This window comes from Gastrolobium bilobum, unplaced genomic scaffold (genome assembly GCF_033153095.1).
Source record: "Gastrolobium bilobum isolate Gb01-03AN ecotype WA unplaced genomic scaffold, APGP_CSIRO_Gbil_v1 utg8526, whole genome shotgun sequence".
Lineage (NCBI taxonomy): Eukaryota > Viridiplantae > Streptophyta > Magnoliopsida > Fabales > Fabaceae > Gastrolobium > Gastrolobium bilobum.
This window is the reverse complement of record NW_026898853.1, coordinates 50,185-64,159: the sequence shown is the minus strand read 5'-3', so window position 1 is coordinate 64,159 and position 13,975 is coordinate 50,185. Positions and strand designations below refer to the sequence as shown.

The 13,975-nt window shown below is 40.5% G+C and overlaps 2 non-coding genes across 2 annotated transcripts; both read left to right on the top strand.

Annotated features, from left to right (window-relative positions):
* The first annotated feature begins 1,792 nt into the window (after window positions 1–1,792).
* On the top strand, window positions 1,793–1,898 carry LOC133284733 (small nucleolar RNA R71). Its single transcript, XR_009747934.1, has one exon. It is a non-coding gene; the product is annotated as a small nucleolar RNA R71 (small nucleolar RNA).
* Window positions 1,899–12,536: 10,638 nt separating this feature from the next.
* Window positions 12,537–12,642, top strand: LOC133284734 (small nucleolar RNA R71). Its single transcript, XR_009747935.1, has one exon. It is a non-coding gene; the product is annotated as a small nucleolar RNA R71 (small nucleolar RNA).
* The last annotated feature ends 1,333 nt before the right edge of the window (window positions 12,643–13,975 follow it).

Sequence of the window (13,975 nt, the reverse complement as noted above, 5' to 3'; positions counted from 1 at the left end):
GGAAACTGATGGATGCAAGGTATTCTTCCAGCTCTTCAAAGTCCTTCATGCCTATCTCTGGCTGCAAATGCTCCTGTTGTTCTTCTCTTATGACTGCGTCAAGGATCGAAATGCTAGAGCATTCCTTAGTGTTATCTTCATCAAACTTTATTGCTTTCATGACATTAAACTTCACTTCTTCTCTGTTTACACTCATAGAAAGTTCACCCTTTCTGACATTTATGATAGCATCACCGGTAGCCAGGAATGGTCTGCCCAGAATTATTGGAACTTCTTGATCTGCTTCAAAATCTAAGATGATGAAGTCAGCTGGTAGAATGAACTTGTCTACTTGGACAAGGACATTCTCAATTTTCCTTCTGGCTTGGCTATAGATCGGTCTGCAAGTTGAAGAGTGACTGTGGTTGGTCTTGCTGCTCCTATGTCAAGCTGCTTGAAGATGGAAGCTGGCATTAGATTTACACTTGATCCCAGATCACAAAGTGCCCGACCAAGATAGTTCTTCCCAACTGTACACGGGATGGTGAATATACCAGGATCCTTTAGTTTAGGAGGAATTTTAGTCAGGTACTTGCACGATTGTTGAGAGAGGGCTACGGTCTCAAACTCTTCGATCTTTCTTCTTTTTGACAAAATGTCCTTCATAAATTTTGCATACGAAGGCATTTGCTCCAGAGCTTCTACTAGAGGAATGTTTATGTGAAGTTGTTTCATCAAGTCGAGAAACTGACTAAACTGATTATCCTCGTGTTGCTTTTTCAACCTCTGTGGGAAAGGAGGCTCAATCGGTTCACTCCTTCTCTTGCATGGGGGCACATAAGTTGGAACTGAAACTGATTCACTGACTTTTGTTGCTCCAAGGTCCGCTACAGGTGTTGCGTCATCCGGTTTGATTTCAGCAGACTCGTTGCTCTGGACCTTCTCTTCTGGTTCTGTCTGAGCTTCAAGGTGTGAAGGGTCAGTGGCTTCTTCAACTTCCTTTCCTATGGGCTGTTTTGCTGGTTCGCGCTTTCGAGGTCGTGCCACTAAATCTGGGGGTGGTAAAGTCTTTCCATCTCGTAGGCTTATAGCATTAAAATGCTCCTGGTTATCCTGAGACGGCTTTTCTGTGTCACTAGGGAGTGTCCCTGGTTGCCTCTATTTGAGTGCTCCAGCCAGCTGACCAATTTGGGTTTCTAGGTTTCGCATGGCTGCGTTGTTCTGATTCATGTACTCCTTGACAGAAGTCTCAAAGGATTGGGACTTCCCTTCACCCTTATCCCAGTTTTGTTGGTTCTGCCTGGGATACGGGGGTCGGTTCTGGTAGTTTCCTCCACTACCTCCAGCATTATTCTGATTCCTCCAGCCTCGGTTATTGTTCCCTTGATAGTTGTCATTGCTCCTGTTGTTGTTTTCATACCCTCCTGCATAGCACACAGCAGCTAGATTGTTACAGTCCTCGTATTCATGAGGACCTCCACAAGTGGGGCAACTCTGACTTGATTGAGTCAAGAGAAGTTGCTCAGTTGGTTTTTTCTGTTCCATGGGCTTCCAGTTTTTTATAGTGTTCTGGAGCGAAGCCATTTGTGCTGAAAGAGCATCAGCTGAGCTTAGCTCAAGAACTCCTGCTTTCTTAGGAGCACTGTGTTGTGTGGAAGGCCATGAAATATGTTTTTTTGAAAGTTTTTCCAACAACTGGTAGGTTTCTGGATAAGTAAAATCCAAAAGATCTCCCCTTGCAGCTGCATCAACAGTTGCTTTCAATGGTGGGGTTAAGCCATGATAAAACGTGTAAATGATGCCCCAATCAGAAACTCCATGATTCGGGCAAATTCGTATCAACTCTTTAAAGCGTTCCCACGCTTCATACAGACTTTCTCCATCATACATTTGAAAGGAAGCTATATCAGCCCTCATTTGGGCTTGTTTTGCTTGGGAGAAAAATCGGGTAACAAACTGTTCCGCCAATTGCTCCCAACTGGTGATGGAGTTTGGGGGCAATGTTCTCCTCCATTCTTTGGCTTTTCCAGCTAAGGAAAATGGAAAAAGCCGCATCCGCATGTTTTCTTCCGAAATACCATGAACTTTGAAATTATCAACTATCTCAGTGAAATTGTCCAAATGACTGTGAGGGTCTTCCATGGGTATTCCATGGAACTGACCAGCGTTCATAATCATTTGGAACATTGCAGGTTTTATTTCAAAGTTCGAGATATTCAAAGGAGGGGGAACATAGCCTCGTTCTGGACCATTTCTGAAAGGAGCAGCCATATCATTCAATGATGGCCCTCTTCCTTCATTCGGTCCTTGTTCAGGCTCATGATTATGATTTCCATTGTTATCATTGTTTACAACCTCCACCATTGTAATGTTTCTCAACCTTTGAACTCTTCTTCTATTTCTGAAGGTTCTCTCGGGTTCTGGATCAAAAAGTACTATTTCCAGTCCAAGTTATGTAGGTTCTGTGCTCATACAAATGGAGGAGGTCTATCAAAACAAAAAGACTGCAATTAAACAACAAAAATGTTTCCTTAAAAACGCCCTTTCTTGCCAAATGATCCCCGGCAACGGCGCCAATTGCTTGGTCGAACCGAGAGCTGCTCGGGAATATCTTTTCAGAGAGCAAGAATACAGAGTAATAATCAGGATTGCCAACAGGAGCAATCTACTCTGACTAAGAGCAACCCTCTTCAACTATACGCAAGCGTACGTGTCAAGCAATATAGGGTATTGTAGACCCAGATTTATCGTCCTCAGGGAGCAGTTGTGAAGTAAGAAGCGCTAAAGGAAACTTAATTTGTAAAATGGAGCAATAAAAGAAAGTAATATTCTCAGCTAAGCTTCACAAAGAGCAATCTCTGGGCAGCTAGTTAAACAATGTTAACCATTCTGAACCAGATGAGAGCAGTGAATGACTTAGCACGGTCATCGAATAAAAAGGCATCAATTTAAGTAACTTCAAGAGCAGTCAACGAAATGAATGTAAGAGCATCAGCTAGTAAAACACAGTTCAGTTGTCGTGAGGAAAAGGTTGTGATAGAAATTTGAGTTAAGATTAATTTCAGAAAAAGTCAAGTAGGTGTTATGGGTTCCATGTTTTCATCCCTTTGGTTAACCCTGCTTGGTAGCATATTTTACAAGTGGATTTTGCTCCTTCCCTTGTTTTGCTATAGGTAAGCCTAGGGTAAGGCCTTACTCTCCACGTTACTCCATAGTACTTGGAGTTATATGCAAGGAAACCATGTTGCCTTCTCAAAAGAGCATGGATTCACATGGCAGTGCTCCCCATTCCAGGTGTTTCTCCCTCCTTTCTTCAGGCTAAACTACCCCAGGATCTTGAGAATGCTCCACACGCCTTTGTCAGTGTTTCATCAACCGAGTGGTCCCGGGATGAGGTTGCCAGCCCAAAGGGTTTCACAAAATCAATAAATTAAACCAAAGAGCAACTCAAAATTCATTTATAAAATATGTGTTCCTTACAAAGTTATCCTGAGACAAAAGGGATTACTTCTATGGAACCCTCACCTACTTAGAGGAAGTTAGCTCCTAGTGAGCATTTTTACAAAAAGAAAACAAAGAAATGACGAGTCCTAGGATGGGCGCTGATGATTTCTTTTATGAGGATTGCTTGTTCCTTTTATAGGGTTCTTCATTTGATCTTCATTGTTTCTTTCATCAAGGGTCGTGCTTTGTTTAAATCCTCTCCAATGGTAGCTTTGCTTCTTGCCAGCTCAGCTCCGAATAGAAATCCTCTCCAATGGTAGCCTTGCTTTTTGACAGCTTGGCCTTAAATGGAAGTGGTCCCCCTTGCTTTTGGCTCCCTTTGTGAGTGGGAGTATCGGATTCAAGGAGGCACCTCCACTCCTTCTGCTGCAGCTGATGTGGCGGCTTTTGATTGCTCAGCTTCTTTGCTTTCGTACTGTAGCAGAGGTAGAACCTCCACCTTCTCTGTTGTGGCTGACGTGGCGGCTTCCCATTGCTTCCTTTGACTGCTGTTGTACTACAGCAGGCTTTTTTTTTTCTTTCTGCGCAACACTCCTTCTTCTCTCTTCATTTTGTGGTTCTTTCTGATGGGCCTTAGGTGTCCTGAACAAAGCAAACTAACCCAATAGTCATATGTGAAAAAGATAATGTTAAATTTGCTCCAGGTCTACCTTAACTCCCACTTTCGGTATTGCTCTGGTCCACTATTCAAAACAGTTGCTCTATATGGAAAGAAGAAGGTTGAAGGGAGTGATTTATAACCAAAACATGGGTTTTGTGGAACAATTTACACTTAATGGGCCTCAACTCTTGAGGACCATCACATATGAATAGAATACAACAACCAATTTTTAAAACGGGATATAGCAAGGGTTTTAGAGAAATGGGGAATATAAAGATATAAACTACGACGATACGGGATGGTAACCCCAATTCCACGTACGCCCTGGGCATATATAAGCCTATGGGTATCATCCAAGGTGCGTTCAAAAAACCACAACCATGATGCCCCAACCATCGAAAACGCCAAAGACATTCCTAGTGTGCTCCTACCCGGATCACACACCATGACCCACGGTCAACTGGAACTCCCTCCTGGAGACCTATCCAGCGGAAGTCCGAAACTGCCCGAAGGCTAATAAAACTGTCTACTGGTCAGAGACTCGGTACATAAGTACCCACTGTAATAATGCATGCATGCTCATGTGTTCTATACTACTCATACACACTTCCTACTGTTGCCATCAACTGGCAAGGTGGAACAGAAAAGGGGAACAAGCCCCAGTACCAAGAGGTTACCTTAAATATTTTTCTCACAAGCTCCGCAGCAGCTTATCCCTCAACTTGGTACACAGCAGAATGCCTACACAGAGGACATTCCCAATCACTCATAATTCAACCAATACATGCTAATTTGCAATTATACATGCATTGAGCCAATTACTTACCTCAATCCTCTTGGTCCCGGACCAAGGGCAGCTCACTGATTCAAGATTCGAAATTTAGGTCGACGTACGACAACCTATACAATGACGTACAACCATCAGTACGCGTCAAATAACGTCAAAACGCCAAAAATCACAAAATCACCTCACCCACACTAGGTTGTCAAGAGGCCAATTCAATAAATTCCAATTTTATTTTTCTAAATTTTCTTTTTCATTTTATTACGCCTCAATAGGTTGTCAAGAGGCCAATTCAAGTGCCGGTTCGTCATTTTCGCGTCGAATTACATCAGAACGCGAAAACCGCAAAATTCTCCCTTCCTCCTTGAAGGTTTGGCCAAGTATGTGTTAATTGGGGATTTATTTTTCTAAATTTTCTTTCTCATTTTATTACCCATCCTTGGGTTGCTTAGAGGCTAGTTCAATCGTCGTTTTTCCATTTTACGACATTTACGTATCGTTTTGCGAAATATTTCACTCTAGGTTCTTTATGCCAACTAAGCCACTTATTATTTTTCCATTGATTCTAACACTTGCCAATCACCACACAACCCATCTAATTACCTTTTTAACACATAATTCATCACTCAAACAATTTCCAACAACATCAATTCCATAATTTTCCTTTAAAGGCCAAGTTGCAACCTATGGCAATTCTAGGATTTCCATTCACTTTCACTGACTCCACATCTCACACAACCACATTATATCATCATATAATCATACCACAATTCATCAAAAAAAGTCTCAACACCAAAATTTACAAGTCCAAAGTCATGATCACCAAATTTTTCTAAGTTAAATTCATCAATTTTCACCAATAAATTTCATCGCATTTCTAGCTCTAATACATCATTCTAACACATTATCATCTAATACACATTTTCAAATTGAGCTCTCTAACATCACAAATCATCAAATTCCCCCTTAGGGTTCATGAATTCAATCCAAGGATTAAACCGTTAAAATGGTGAAGAAACTTACTCAAAAGCTTGGCACAAGACTCCTCCAAGCTATCCTAAACCATTGGAGCTCCAAACAACTCCATGAACATCATCTTTCTCCAGAATTTCGTGGCTGTAAATGGCCCATATCCCTCCAAAGAGATAGTTTCAAGGTTAATGGATACCACCAATGTGTTTGGAAGGTTGTTTCCAACAAATTTCAACACAAAAATTGCTTGATTTGGTTAAGAAATGATGGATTTAGAAGGAATTGAAATTTGAATGAAAAATGGGGTTATTTGGGGGGAGGAGCACGGTTTTGGCATAAGAAGGGGAGAGAAGGTGATGATGAATAGTGGAATGATGATGTGGTTTAAGTGGATTTTAAGTGGGGTGGGTCCCACGCCACCTCACGCGATCTAAACTCATCCGAATTTCCTTCCGATTTCACTAAACGTCCAAGGATTCACAACCTATTTAAAAATTCTAATTTTTAACATTAACCATTCTCCTATAATTATACTAGGTCAGATGAATCCGGAGTTTTCCGGTCGTTCGGAGAAAACACTGTTTTAAGCTGTTGCGCGCGCCATTGGCACGCTTTCCCAAACTGACTTAATTCCATCAAATTTCACCAAATTCCATCAAATTTTATCAAGAATCCTATTTCCTAGTTCTATAGACCATTTATAAATCATATTTCAAACCTATAGCTCAAAATTCAACTGGCACGTTTTACGGTGCAATCGTACCACGATATTTTTACCCACGAAAAACATTATTCACTGATTTTTTTGAAACTTGCCTGACCACTCAATTTTTCGTTCTGAATCCATTTCCAGGGTTATTTTCAACATCTGAGACCTTCTACTCAATTTTTTATCTTCCTAGGGTTGCGTGTTGGCTAATTACCGTTTTGCCCTTTCTTTGTATTTTGGCCTAATCTTTAGGATTTTCACTGAATCTCCACTTAATTACACACTTAATAGTTTAAACACTTAATTTAAAATTGTGAGGTGTTATATGTTCCATATAATCTCTGAGTAAAATTGACAAACACTTGGCATGCATTGTTACATTTGAGGATTTATGAAACAGTTAATTCAAATTTCCACAAGAATTTCCAACACAGACATCAAGAAAATCAACATGCTATTACAATGGAGTATTGAGTTCAGATTTACCCTACACTTGCAATCATCATCGAGTAAGAAGAAATAGAGGTAATCGATGGTTACCTTGTCTCCTGCCATTTGATGGATTGAAGAATTGCAAGAAAAATCTAAGAACCCTAGCTCTAAACAGTCGTTCGAAAAATCCTTGAATGCCCACTTAAAATCAGAACCCTAGCTTGTGACAACCACCAATACGCGGTGGTGAATGGTGTGGTGGAATGAGGTGTGGTCGATGAAGGTGGTTGAGTGGGTTGGTCTAAAGGAGAGTGGTGAAGGTGATGGTCGGTGAGATCGAGCGAGAGGGAGAGGGATGGTGGTGGTGTACGGTGGTTATGGGTGGTGTGTGACGGTGCTAGGTTTTTAAGGAAGGGAGAGAGAGTGGGAACGGCTGAGTGAAAGGGGTGGTTTGGGACCTTTAGGGTTTTAAATTTTAAAAACGTAAATTTCTGGATGACACTCATAGCGTGAATCTCACGCTATCAGCGTGGGGCCTTCTAAATGTTCACGCTAGGAGCGTGAAATCCATGCTGATAGCGTGGATGCCCTTTTTAACTTCCTCACGCTTATAGCGTGATTCCCACGCTGAAGGCGTGGAGCTTCTGTTTCCTCACGCTAGGAGCCTCATTACCACGCTGATAGCGTGGGACTTCTTTCGCATTTCTCACCCTAAGAGCGTGGAGCTGACGCCAATAGCGTCAGTTCGAAGTGCACAGCTTGTTACTCTCTAACCTAAAATAAAATTAAAATGACTAAACTTACTCTTCTTGCTGGGTTGCCTCCCAGTGAGTGCTTGTTTAACGTCATGAGCCTGACTGGAACCGTTTAATATTCAGGTGAAGCCAAAGGGACATAATTTATGTCCCTATTCACATATACTCCATGATAAAATTTCAATCTACTCCCATTGACCTTAAAAGGTCTTTCAGCATTGAGATGAGAGATTTCAACTATACCATATGGAAATACATTTTTCACAATAAAAGGTCCAAACCAACGAGATTTGAGCTTACCTGGAAACAACCTCAGTCAAGAGTTGTATAGTAATACTTGTTGTCCGGGCACAAATTCCTTGGGTTGAATCTTTCTGTCGTGCCACTTCTTTGTTTTATCTTTGTAGATTTTGGCACTCTCATAAGCAGAATTTCTGAACTCATCAAGTTCACTTAATTGAGCCTGTCTTTTCTCAAAAGCTTTTGTTGAATCAAAATTTAAGAACTTGATAGCCCAGAAAGCTCTATGCTCCAATTCCACAAGTAGATGGCAAGATTTTCCAAATACCAACTGATAAGGTGATGTACCAATAGGAGTTTTGAAAGCAGTCCTATATGCCCACAAAGCATCATCCAGCCGCTTAGACTAATCCTTCAAAGAGTTCCCAACAGTCTATTCGAGAATCCTCTTCAACTCTCTGTTAGAGACTTCCACTTGACCACTAGTTTGAGGATGATAAGGTGTAGCAACCTTATGTTTAACACCATACTTAGCCAGTAGGTTATCAAACTGCTTGTTACAAAAATGAGTGCCTCCATCACTTATTATTGCCCTCGGTACACCAAACCTCGTGAAAATGTTCTTTCTCAAAAATTTACAACCACCTTAGCATCATTAGTGGGAAGAGCAACAGCCTCAACCCACTTGGAGACATAGTCAACAGCAACAAGGATGTACTGGTTGGAATACGATGAAGGAAATGGTCCCATGAAATATATTCCCCACACATCAAAGAGTTCCACCTCTAATATATTATTCATAGGCATTTCATCCTTGCGGGAAATATTTCCCACTTTTTGGCATCTATCACATCTTTCAACGTAATCCCTTGCATCCTTGAATAACGTAGGCCAATAGTAACCACTCTGTAGAACTTTTTGAGCGGTTCTATTGCCTCCAAAGTGTCCTCCATAGTCTGATGCATGGCAGTGCCACAAGATCTCATGAACTTCAAATTCTGGCACACACCTTCTTATAATTCCATCAGCACACTGGAAATACAGATATGGATCATCCCGATGAAATCTCCTTGCGTCTCTGAGGAACTTCTTCTGTTATTGCCTGGTGAGGTTAGGAGGCAACTCTTTTATCACCTTGTAATTGGCAATATCTGCGAACCAAGGAGGTACAAATATAGCCATTACTCTCTCATCAGGAAAATGGTCATTTATTTCTCTCTCAGGACCATCCTGTAATTCTTTCTCCTGTATTCGTGACAAATGATCTGCCTCCTTATTTTCTACTCCATCTTTATCTCGGATCTCCAAGTCAAACTCTTAAAATAAGAGCATCCACCTTAGCAAACGGGGCTTGGCATCCTGCTTATTCATCAAATACTTGATAGCAGAGTGGTCAGTAAAAACAATTACCTTGGAACCCAACAGATAAGATCTAAATTTGTCCAATGCATATACTACTGCTAGCATTTCCTTTTCAGTTGTGGCACAATTTACTTGTGCCTCATTTAAAATTTTGCTAGCATAGTATATGACATGTAACAATTTATTCCTACGTTGGCCAAGGACTGCACCTATAGCATAGGCACTAGCATCACACATGAGTTCAAAAGGTAAACTTCAATCAGGAGCTACAAGAATGGGAGCTGTAGTGAGCTTTTCTTTCAAAAGATTAAAAGCTTTCAAGCATGCATCATCAAAATGAAATTCAGAATCCTTTTCTAAAAGTTGGCTCAAAGGTTTAGCTAATTTAGAAAAGTCTTTAATGAATCTCCTATAAAAACCAGCATGTCCTAGAAAACTTCTAACACTAGTCACATTATTAGGAGGAGGTAGTTTTTCTATTAACATCAATTTTGCTTCATCTACCTCAATCCTTTTTTCAGATATCTTATGCCCTAAGACAATTCCCTCTTGTACCATAAAATGTCATTTTTCCCAGTTAAGTACAAGATTTGTTTCTTGGCATCTTTTAAGAACATGAGTTAAGTTTAACAAACATAAATCAAAACAAGAGCCAAAAACAGAAAAGTCGTCCATAAATACCTCAAGGTTTTTCTCCACCATGTCAGAAAAGATGGAGAGCATGCACCTCTGAAATGTGGCAGGTGCATTACATAGACCGAATGGCATTCGTCTATAAGCAAAGACTCCAAAAGGGCAGGTGAAAGCTGTTTTCTCCTGGTCTTCTGGTGCCACTGGGATTTGGTTGTACCCAGAATACCCATCCAAGAAACAGTAAAAAGTGTGACCCGCCAATCTTTCCAACATCTGATCAACAAAAGGAAGTGGGAAGTGGTCCTTCCTGGTGGCAGCATTCAACTTCCGGTAATCCACGCACATTCTCCAACCAGTAATGGTTCTAGTTGGAATAAGTTCATTTTTTTCATTGTGGACTACAGTGATACCTCCCTTTTTCGTAACAGTTTGCACTGGACTCGCCCAAGCAGTATCCGAAATTGGATAAATCATGCCAGCATCAAGAAGCTTCACAACTTCTTTCCTTACAACCTCTTTCATTGTTGGATTGAGCCTTCTTTGAGGCTGCCTTACTGGTCGAACTTCACCCTCCGTGAGGATTTTATGAGTACAGAATGAGGGATTAATACCCTTCAAATCAGAAATTGACCATCCTATGGCAGTCTGATGGTTCTTCAACACTGTAATTAGTTGTTCTTCTTGCTTAGAAGACAATCCCTTGTTAATGATAACAGGTTAAGTCTCCTCTTCACCCAAGAAGATATATTTAAGAGTTTCTGGAAGTTCCTTCAACTCCACCTTTGGGGCACCATCTTCCTTGTAAGAATCTTTCTTTTCAAGAACTTCAAATACCTCAACTTTTTCTTCCTTAAAAGGAACCAATTTATGTATTTCAAGTTCTTCCTCAGACTGTTGACTAGAAGGTATTTCTTCTTCCACCATTTGCTCTAGAATATCAAGCCGAAAACAATCGCCTTTATCATAAGTTGATGGCGATGGTATTTCTTCTCCCTTGTTTCATGGAGTCAAAGACGTTGATGGTGATGGTCTCATCATTCATCCTCAACTCAAGCAGTAGCCAAGAAAGGTCTACCCAATAACAAAGGCATTTCAGTACCCTCTTCCATATCTAACACCACAAAATCTGCTGGGAAGATGAACTTGTCCACTTTAACAAGAACATCTTCAATAATACCACTCGGTCTCCTCAAAGATCTATCAGCAGGTTGAAGTGAAACCATAGTGGGTTTTAATTCAGTAATTCCCAGAGAATTGCAAACAGATAACGGCATCAGATTAATACTTGCCCCAAGATCACACATTGCTCTGCCAACATCAGTATTACTAATTGCAATGCGAATATTGAAGCTTCCTGGATCACTGAGTTTGGGTGGAAACTTCTTTTGTATGATGGCACTACACTCTTCAGTGAGTGTTACTGTTTGGCACTCCTGCAGCTTATGTTTTCTTGACATCAAGTCCTTCATGAACTTGGCATAGTTTGTCATGTTAGCCAAAGCTTCAGCAAAAGGTATGTTCACATGTAACTTCTTGAAGATATCCAAAAATCTTGAATATTGTTGTTTCTGAGCATCTTTCTTGAACCTTTCTAGATAAGGTGCCATAGCTCTCACATATTCCGGATTCAGCTCAAATTTCTTCTTTTCAGCAACAATATGTGGCTCTTCTTCAATTTCCTTCTCAACATTAGAAGGAATTACCACTTCTTTTTTTGGCTCCTTAACCTCCTTGAGCTTCTCATCAGCTTCCACATTTGTGCTTGGCTTTTCTGGTGCTGCTATCACTTTACCACTTCTAGTTGTGACAGCCATACAATCCTCCTTGGGTTTAGTAACTGTATTGCTAGGGAAGGTACCAGGAGTTCTGTCAGCCATTTGTTTGGCCAGCTGGCCAATTTGATTCTCCAAGTTTCTGATAGAAGCCTGTGTATTCTTGGTATTTGCTCGAGTCTCTTCCATAAAAGCATTTGAATGTTGGGCCATTTGTCCAACTAGCTTCTCCAACTCAGAAGGTTCTTTAGCTGGAATTGGTGGAGGCTGTAAATAATTATTAGACTTGAAATCAAGTCCAGTTCCTTGTACTGTCCTCTGAAAATTATTGCCTCTAGAAGGATAATTCTGAGTCCTTGGAATGTTGTGTGGCTGAGGTCTCTGATCATACCAAACGCCATTACCATGCACTTGTTGAGGAGGATCAGAAGACAGCAAAGTAGGACATTCATTAGATTCATGATTGTCCTGGCAGTATTTACACACAACGACAACAGCTTTAGTTTGAACACCAGCAAGCTGCATCTTGTCAAGCCTTGATGTCAAGTTTGCTACTTGCTGAGATAACAAACTGTTTTCAGCCAGCACAGCATCATTACCTTCCAGTTGAAGGATACCTCTCTTAGGCTTTGCTGACAACCCTTGGTTTTCGTTGGCAGCCATCCTCTCAATCAGCTCAAGAGTCTCGTTTGCTCTCAGAGTTTTAATAGTGCCTCCTGCAGCACCATTCAACACCATCTGAACCTCAGGTTTGCAACCATTGAAGAAGATTCTAACCTGATTACCAGCAGTCAGGTTATACTGAGGACACCTTCTCATTAAATCCTTGAATCGGTTCCATGCTTCACACATTGATTCACCCTCAGATTGAGTGAAATTGGTGATGTCATTCACCATCTGGTTGTACTTCTCCATCGGGAAGAACTGAGCAAAGAACTTCTGTGATAAATCATCCCAGGTTGGAATGCTTGCAGCAGGCTGTCGTTCCAACCAACTAAGAGCCTTTCCCTTAAGAGCGAAAGGGAACAGCCTCAATCGGATTGCATCGTTAGACACCTGGGGATGTTTGGTGGAGTCATAGATCATCAAGAATCTGTCAATAAACCTATGAGGATCTTCACTATTCTCTCCTCTAAAATGAGCTCTCTCTACCAATTGAATATGGGAAGACTTGAGCTCCCAATTGTTGACAACATTCGGCTGAACAATACCCGCATTGGGCCTGTTAAACGATGGAGTCAGAATGGTATCCATGAGTGGATTATCTTCTTCACTATTCCCTGCCATGGTGTGTGCTTCTTCAGAAAGAATTTCTAACTTGTCGAATGCAAGCTTCTGCCGAACAAGTTTTCTGTATCTCTTTTTAGTCTTTGTAATCTCCAAATCTAGTGGAAATTCTGGCTTTTTCCCCTGCATACAACTCAGATAAGAGATTAGTAGCTTTGTTCAAGTATCAAAAACAAAAATAAAATCCAATCTTAAAGATCAAAATTAATTGATATAAGAAACGCCAATCCCCGGCAACGGCGCCAAAAACTCGATGCTTCCCGGCAAGTATACCGATCGCACAAGTAATATAGAAAGTAAGTAGAGTATCGTCTCCACAGGGATTGGGTCGAATATCAATTAATATTCCTTTTAAGAATGGAAGGGTTCAAATGGTTTTTGACAAATATTGTCGATTTGTGTAAAATAGAGAACTGAAATAAAGACTTGTTTTTGTAATTTTTCTGTGATGAAGAATAAAAATAAGAACAAGAATGATTTGATTTATAAAAATGAGAAAAACATTGTAGCCAGAGCACACTCACCTTATGATCCCCACTTATTACTTTGGATTGATTTAAAAATATTCAATTATATAAATACTCAGATAATTATCATCTAAAATTAATTAGTTAAATTCTAATCCCTTAGCAATTTAACCCTTTAATCTCAATTGGAATCCTAATCCCTTAGCAACCCCTCATGAGAATTAAGCAATGAACACAATAATTCAAACATCTGCAATTCAATACACATCTAGTCCTAGCATGCATACGAACCGTTATCCTACCCCCTTTCAGGATGAAAACCCCAATATTCCTATCTAGGGTTCTAACCCTCAAACTATCCTCAACTATCAGATTGATCAATTCTAATAAAGAGAATATAAATTTCGCACAAGGTAAAGATAAAGAACTTTATATAAATGAGTAGAAATAAATCAATCCGTCGTAACAAGGGTTCACA